The sequence below is a fragment of the Pseudopipra pipra genome, chromosome W (genome assembly GCF_036250125.1).
Source record: "Pseudopipra pipra isolate bDixPip1 chromosome W, bDixPip1.hap1, whole genome shotgun sequence".
Taxonomy (NCBI): Eukaryota; Metazoa; Chordata; class Aves; order Passeriformes; family Pipridae; genus Pseudopipra; species Pseudopipra pipra.
Window position 1 is genome coordinate 8467548 of NC_087580.1, and position 7826 is coordinate 8475373.

The 7826-nt window shown below is 56.8% G+C and overlaps 1 long non-coding RNA gene across 1 annotated transcript; it reads right to left on the bottom strand.

The window, feature by feature from the left end:
• Positions 1-5850: 5850 nt before the first annotated feature.
• Positions 5851-7094, bottom strand: LOC135405884 (uncharacterized). The gene is made up of 4 exons (XR_010426070.1): positions 6900-7094; positions 6760-6780; positions 5998-6033; positions 5851-5886 (listed from the first exon to the last, which is right to left on the bottom strand). It is a non-coding gene; the product is annotated as an uncharacterized LOC135405884 (long non-coding RNA).
• Positions 7095-7826: the final 732 nt, after the last annotated feature.

Below are 7826 nucleotides of genomic sequence, written 5' to 3' on the forward strand. Positions count from 1 at the left end.
GCAGTGTCCCGATGGCCCCTCGATTCTGTGAGGCCCCACAGTGTCCCAGGGTCTCCCTGCTTCCATGAGTTTCCCCAGTGTCCCAGGTTTCCTTTGATTCCACGAGACCCAGATGTGAAGCAGTGGCCCCTTCATTCCACGAGGTTTTGCAGTGTCCCGATGGCTCCTTTCTGCCCTCAGGTTCTGCACAGTCTCAGGTTCCTCTGTTTTCAGGAGTTTCTGCAGTGTCCCGATGTCCTAGTTAGGACAGCTGAGAGCAGTTCATCACTGGATGGGTGTAACCCAGAACTGTGTATTCTATAGCCTTCCATGCCATTTCCCAGAAACTGTTATCAATAGAGCATTTACACCATCTGCACACAGAGCCTGACTCCTCAGGCTATAAACTAGGCATTAAGAGGCCTGCAAGATAGGAATATGTTCCTGTCCTCACACCCTTTTATGGAATACCCCGCTCTGAGGGAAGGACTGAGCATTCCTGCCTGAACTGGAGAATATATAAACTTGGAGTTTTGGAACCTTTTTTACCACTCGTGGGATCCAGAGGAAGACTGCAGCTCACTGCTCTCAACCAGACTGAGACCACCACCCTCAGCTGGACTGCAATCACCACTCTTGACCAGACTGCAACAGCACTCTCACCAACAGGTTTTCCCCTCACCTTTTCCTTTGGACTCAGGGGGCCCAAAGAACACCACTCTGTTCATGCCCCAAGGTGCTGGGTTATATATTTGGGGTTTGTGGGTTAAAACCAATTGTTTGTCTGTATAATTGTACTTATTGTATTCTTGTATTAAATTGTTATTCTGATTTATAATCTCTCTTTTGAGCTGAGTTCATTTCCTATTTATTCTTGCTTTGGTTTTCTCCTTCTTTCATATGCTCTAGTTTTATGGAAGAAATTTGCTTGAACCATGCATCACCACAAAATTCCAACATTTTACCTCAGGGAATATCTGGAGGAACATAAGAGTTGTCACCCTTTTTGCCACATCCCCTATCTGGATTTTTGCCCGTCTTGGGCACTGAACTTTTGTCCCCCTTAGGCATTTTCCTTTTGCTTCCCCCCCTTCCCACATTTACTCACTGATGAGATTCCTCAGTCTTTCCCTGTGGACTCCTTTCCAGATTAGGACATTTCCTTACCCTTTCTTCCCCTCTCGCCTGTCTCTGGCCAGTCTCAGGAACCCGATGAACTGTTTGATTCCGGCCACAAATGAAGGGAGTTGATCACCAAACTTCAAAGCAGGGGCTTCCCTATCCCTTGCAGCTGCTGGGTTCTCTTGTTCCTCAGCAAACTATACAGATGCTTCAAAATGGGGGTCAAAGGCTGCTTCAAAATGGGGTCAAAGGCTGCATAAACAGTAACTTTCTACTCTACTGCTAAACCAATTAGGACTGTAGCACAAGTTTTGCAAGAACAGTCTTATTATTACTTATACCAGGCAGGGAGTTTCCAGCACAGGATGAATTTTCTTTGTTAGTCTCTTCTTTATCTTGTGGTTACTTCACATGTCCTTGGAGGGCTCTAAATTCTGGATTCCACGTGTCCAGATTTTAGTTCCCCCAGGATTTCTTCATTGAAGCTTTTAAGTTTGAAACTTAAAGTTTCAGTGGTCTAATGATCAACTCTGACAGTAACTGTCTGTGAAAACAAGTTTGGCACCAAGCTGACTGAAGTGGGAAATTTCTTGATTGAGGTGTTTGTTCCCTCTTGAGCCTCCTTTTGCTACGAGGGGATTTCTCTGATGGTTCCCTGTTGGCTTCCATTACCCCAGGAGTCCCTGGCTCACCTCTGTGAGACATCAGCTGTGCTCCAGTGTGGCTGTTCCATCTCAGAGTCACCTCAGAGGGGCCCTCACGGGTACCTTGTCCCTCTAAGTTTTTAATGTTATCCCACAGATTTCCCGGAACAAGCCTGATCTTGTGCCCCTCCCCCATCATGTCCAGTGTAGAGCCCTGGGACACTGTGGAACCTCATGGAACCAAGGGGCCACTGGGACACCACAGGGCCTCATGGAACCCAAGGGACCCTGGGACACTGTGGGGGCTCATGGAACCCAAGGGACCCTGGGACACTGTGGGGGCTCATGGAACCCAAGGGACCCTGGGACACTGTGGGGGCTCATGGAACCAAAGGGACCCTGGGACACTGTCAGGAGCCTCGTGGTGCCCAGGGCTGAGGAATCCCGTGGGTGCAGGTGGCTCAGGGAGCAGCTGCAGTTGGAGCTGTGGGATGAGCTCTGGGTGAGGGGCCTCAGCCCAAAGGCCGTGAGCTGCTGACCCTGGAGCAGCCAAGGGAGAGGACACTTGGAGACAGGGCAGGAGCCCAGGACTCAGCAGGAAGAGCAGTTTGTGTGCTTGGAGTGTGAGGGGATAAAACCCCATGGAGGTTTTTTTGGGGGTCCCTCCTTGAGGCACCAGCTCGGGCTGTTTCTGTGTTTCTTCACAAGAAATAAATTGTTTTATTGTTTCTAAGACATGAGACTCTGCCATGGGAAACCTGGGGTGGAAGCAGTGAGGAAACCTGGTCCGACTGTGAGAGTGGGGGGTGTGGGGAGTCACAGGGGACCCGTCGGGTCACTGGAGCTGCTGCTGCTGGGAAGGGGCCTGAGTGTCAGCAGTGCCAGTCTGGGCTGGTGGGAGAGTCACTGCCAGGGAGTCCTGGGAATGGTGAGCCTGGGAAGTTGCCTTAAGAGTGTGAGGGGGATCTTGTGTGCAGAGACCCCCAGGAGCCCCCTGAGCCGCTCTGCTCATGGCAAGGATGCAGAGAAGGCAGAGTTACTGAACACCTTTGCCCTGACAAGACCAGCCCTCAGGGATCTCTGGCCCAGGAGACCAGGCTATAGGAATGTTGGAAGGAAGATCTTGCCTTGCTTAAGGAAGATTGGGTCAGAGAACACCTCCAAAAACTCTACCCCCACAAGTGCATAGGACACTTGATGACTTCCTGTCACCAAGGGGACCCTGTGACACTGTGGGACCTCGTGGTTATCAGACTCCCAAATATTGTGTGCAACTACAGTTTCACAGAACTTCCAAAAGTACTGTGAAAAACAGTGGAGCCTGAGCGTGTTGATCCAAACTATTCCCATCTCACCTGAAGATGTCCCTGCTAACAGAGGTCCTGTGTGTTCCCTCTGCTCTCTGGGCACTTGCATCCTTTGAGAGCTGCCCATCACTCTGGTAGCCAGGAGCACAGGGCGGGGGATCCCCTGGAGGGGGAGCAGAGACATCTTTCCTAGATCACCTTGCTCAGAGCCCCATCCAACCTGGCCTTGAATGTTTGCAGGGATGGGGCATCCACCACCTCCCTGCAAATGTGTTCCAGTGTTTCAGTCTCATCATCAAATGTTTCTTCCCTCTCTCTAGTTTGAACCTCCCCTCTTTTAGTTTAACTCCCTCACTGCCTGTCCTACTCTGACAGGCCCTACTGAACCCTTTGCCCACATGTCACTAAAAAGCTGCCTTGAAGTACTGGAAGGCCCCAAGGAGGTCTCCCCACAGGCTTTTCTTCTGCAGGCTGAAGAGCCCCCACTCTCTCAGCCTGTCTCCATTAGAGGTGCTGCAGCCCTGGGATCCCCTTGGTGGCCTCCTCTGGAAGTGCCCCAAGAGGTGCGTGTCTTTGCTGTGCTGAGGAGCCCATGGAGCTGCAGGAGATGCCAGGGCTGGCAGGGGAATCCCCCCAAGCCATTGCCATTGCGGGCGGGTGCGTTGCAGACAGCCAGAGGAGCCCAGAGCTGGAGGCAGCACTGCAGGAGGGGTCTCAGCTGAGCGGAGCAGAGGGGCAGAACCCCCCTCCCCTGCTGCCCACGCTGTGGGATGAGCCCAGGACATGGGGGGTTGTGGGCTGTGAGCTCCCATTGCTGGCTCCCATCCTGCTTTTCATCCCCCACTATCCCATGGCCTTGGATGCAGGGCTGCTCTCCATCCCTTCAGCCCCGAGCCTGGCCCTTGAGATCTGGGGGCATTTGACACCCGCTGGCTCCTTTGATCCCCTTTCCCATCCCTCCCAGAGCACAGGTGTAACAGGGAAGGGACTAAACCAAAGGGAAAAACACAGGTTCGCGAGATTCTGGAACGTGAATAAACCAAACATCGTTGTTAGTTGGCAAAAATAATAGCTATTTTTTAGGAAAAGGTGGCAAACAAGGAAAAGGGAGAAAACAAAACAGGCGCCTGTGGGAAAAGGATTGGGGCGGAGGAAGAAGTGCATAGAAGACCCTAGGATGAAGGCTTTCCCCCCCATACTCACCCAGGTGTCACCTGTAAACAAGTCTTACCCACTCTAACCTATAATGAAATCCCCCTGCAGCAGCTGCGGGTTCATGGGGGGTGGCAGGCTCCCACTTCAAGCAGGCGTCCCCGCTGAAAACAACTTGGTCCATCGTGAAGAGCCGGCCACCCGCCAAGAAGCGTCTCTGCTTTTATAAAGTTTTTTGAGAGCACCTGCCCTGGAGAGGTGTGGCCAGCACCGCCCCGTCAGGGCTCTGAACCCCACCCCTTCTGTTGTGTAAGTGCACCCCTCCTGCGCGTGCGTGAGCACCTTGGAAAGTCCCCCACGCAGGCGCAGTGATTTGGGAGGGGTCTTCCCAACTGAGTCTGGGGGATGGCCTTCAGCACCATCATCATCACTTTGTCCTCCAACTGCCCCTGACGAGCAATTGACCAATCACAACGGACCAATTAAAACAGTTTACACAGAAGCTCTCCCTCCAAGGCCAAGTTCACTGCTTTATCAGAAGACTTCGCAGGAGAAAATATAAACTAACTGCAGGTGGCTAGGGCCAAACACAGGCCAAAAAATAACATCCCAACTTCGTCCGAGTACAACAGGGAAGGACTGAGGGGCCTTGACTGATTGTCCCTGACCCTCCCCTGCCCCGACACCAAGCTGTGCTCCTTGGGGACGGTGCTTGGACAGCCCCAGTCAGACCCTGTTTCCCGCTGTGCCCCCAAACCACCGGGTGCCCCAGGGGACGTGGGAACACACATGGACACGGGAAGGCACCCGTGGATGTGGGAACACACCCACCCAGACAGACACAGAGCACTTGTTTTGCTGCAGGGGTTTATTGATTCTTGCAGGGAAATTGCCAGGGCACCCAGGGGATCAGGGGGGTCCTCCAGGGATGATCATCTCCTCATGCCGCTGGAGGGGGCCAGGACACGGGTGTCACCACCACTTCCAGTCCTGAAAGACAGAGCCCCAAACATCACCCCCGGTGTCCACAGGGACATGGCAGGGGCCTTGTCCCCACCCCATCTGTCTGCAGGGAGCTGGGGCAGGAGAAGGGAATTGGATGCTGAGATCCATGTGGCCCCAGAGCCCCTGAGCCCGGGATGCTCTGACACCTCCCCGAGCCCCTCCCTGCCCTCCCGGTGAGCCTGGGGGTCTGCAGAGCCCCCAGTGCAAGGCAAGGCTTGGGGGCAGCTCTGTCCAGCTGCCCCGGGACACGGAGCAGGGACAGCCCCCTGCGTGTCCCTCTGCTGTCCCCAAGCTCTGCCCACTGCAGAGGGCTCAGGGACCCCCCAGGGCCCTGCCAGGCTCCTTTGGGGGGCTGAGGAGCCTCCCATATTTCTCACCTGGACATGCAGAGAGGCAGCCGAGCGTCACTGGCGCATCAGCTCCACCTGGTCAGCCACGGGGGGCTGGGGACAAAGGCAGGGTTAGAGACACACTGGGCTGGTTCTGGGACACACTGAGCTGTACTGGGACACACTGGGCATTACTGGGACACACTGGGATACTGGGGCACACTAGGGTGGACTGGGACACACTGGGATGCCAGGGAGGGTCGTGGCCATGAGAGGGGAGGGTCTGGACCCAGCAGAACTCGAGGTACCCACCTCAGACCTCTTCACTCGATGGACATCCATGCCTCCCTGGAGAGAGAGTGTGAGGTGTCACTGGGGTGTCCCCAGGCCCAGGAGGGATGGGGGGACTACATTTCCCCCCATTTCCCGCACTGGGGACATCCCAACTCCAGGACTTACCCCGACACATCCACCTCCTCCTTGTCCCGAGATTGGCTGGGGAAGGAGAGCAAAGGTTTGAGCAGGATTGGCCCCTGTGGGGCTGGGGGAGGGACACGGGTGTCCCCAGACCCCCCAGCCCATGGTTGGCCCCTGGTCTGAGGGGAAAAATCCCTTCTGCTCCCCCCAGCCCCACTGCACCCAGTTTCCCATTGGGATCCCTGTTCCTGCAGGGCCCAGGGTGGGGATGGAGACAAGGAGAGCCAGGGGAATTCAGGGCCTGCAGGAGGGTGGGGGGAGAAGGAGGGGACCCAAAGAGGTTGAAGTGGGGGGAATTGGGGATCCCACAGAATGGGCATTGGGGTGTGGAAGGGATGGGACTGTGGGGGATGCGGGTGAGGAGGAAGGGATTGCAGTGGAGGGGACCCAGGGAATGAAGCAGGGCAGGGGTGGGGGCAGGAGAAATGGGGAAGGGGAGAGAACTGGAAGGGATTGGGAGGGGCTTTGGGACTGAGGGGTCAAGGAAGGGGATTTCTGGACACGAGTGTCATGGGCAATGGGAAAGGGGAAGGATTAGAGGAGAAAGAAGGGAAGAAATGGTGTGGGAATGATGGCCTGTGTGTGTGTGGTGGGGTGGACTGGGGTGTGTGGGAATAGAGTGGGGGCCCTGAGGAAGGGCCTCCCCGGGGCACACTGGGGTGGACTGGGGAGCACTGGGATGGCCTGGAGGGTGGTGGCCACCAGAGGGGAGGGTCTGGGCCCAGCACAAGCCCTGGTACCCACCGGGCCGCCGATCCCGCCTGCCTGTAGAGAGACAAGGAGACATCACTGGTCACTGGGGTGTCCCCAGTGCCAGGAAGGGATGGGGGGCCCAAAGTGCCCCCCACTTCCCACACTGGGTGCCCCCCAACTCCCAGACTTACCTCCCCACATTGGACGCCGCCGGCCTGAACGGGCTGCAGGAGGAGAGCAAAGGCTTGGTTGGGGTTGGCCTTGTGGGGCTGGGGGGGACACGGGTGTCCCCACCCCCTCCAGCCCCGGCTGCCCCCCGGGCTGAGCGGGGCTCTTTGGGATTGCGGCTCCCAGGCAAGTTGGGGACACCAGTGCAGGGGGAAAGGCAAGGCACTGAGGGCAGAGCCTGGAGGAAAGGCCCTGGGAAGGGGTCATGGCAGGGCATTTCCCAGTTGGTGCCAGTTCAGCCTGGCCAGGCCTTGTCCCACTTGAGCCCAGGGTGGAGCTTGGGCCTGTTTGTCCTCCTTGGACTCCAGTGGGGTTTGGCCCAGTTCCACCCAGTTTGGGTTGGGCCTTTGCCTTGGCTGGGAAAGAGAGGAGATGGTGGGGAGATGCCCCAGGGGACCAAGAGGATGGGATGGGGAGGCCCAAAAGGGTGGGATTTGGGGTCAGAAAGAGCAGGAAGCGTTGGGACTGTGCCAGGACGGAGCTGGGTGCAAGCATCCCGTGAGGAAGAGGAGCTGCAGCAGCAGGAGTTGAATTGTGGGAAGGGGAAGGAGAGAGGGAATTGTGGCCAGAAGAAAGTGGCCTGGCCCGGGGCTGGGGGTGCTGGGGAGTGCTGGGGGAGCCCCTGGATCGGGAAGGGGCCCATCCCTGAGCCCATGGCCGTGGCATGGGGGTCTCACCTTGGCATCTGCCGGGGGGCTCAGCAGGATGGTGAAGAGCAGGGCCACGCTGAGCACAGCGACCTTCATCTTCCTCTGGGCCTGGGCAGCGCTGGCTGAGGCTGCACAAGGGCAGGAGCACATTTATCCCTGCCGGGACTCCTCCCTGCCCCCTCCCCGAGAGCCCCCGGGGCAAAGCCCGGCTGGGCACAGCCCCCAGCCCTGGCCACAAGC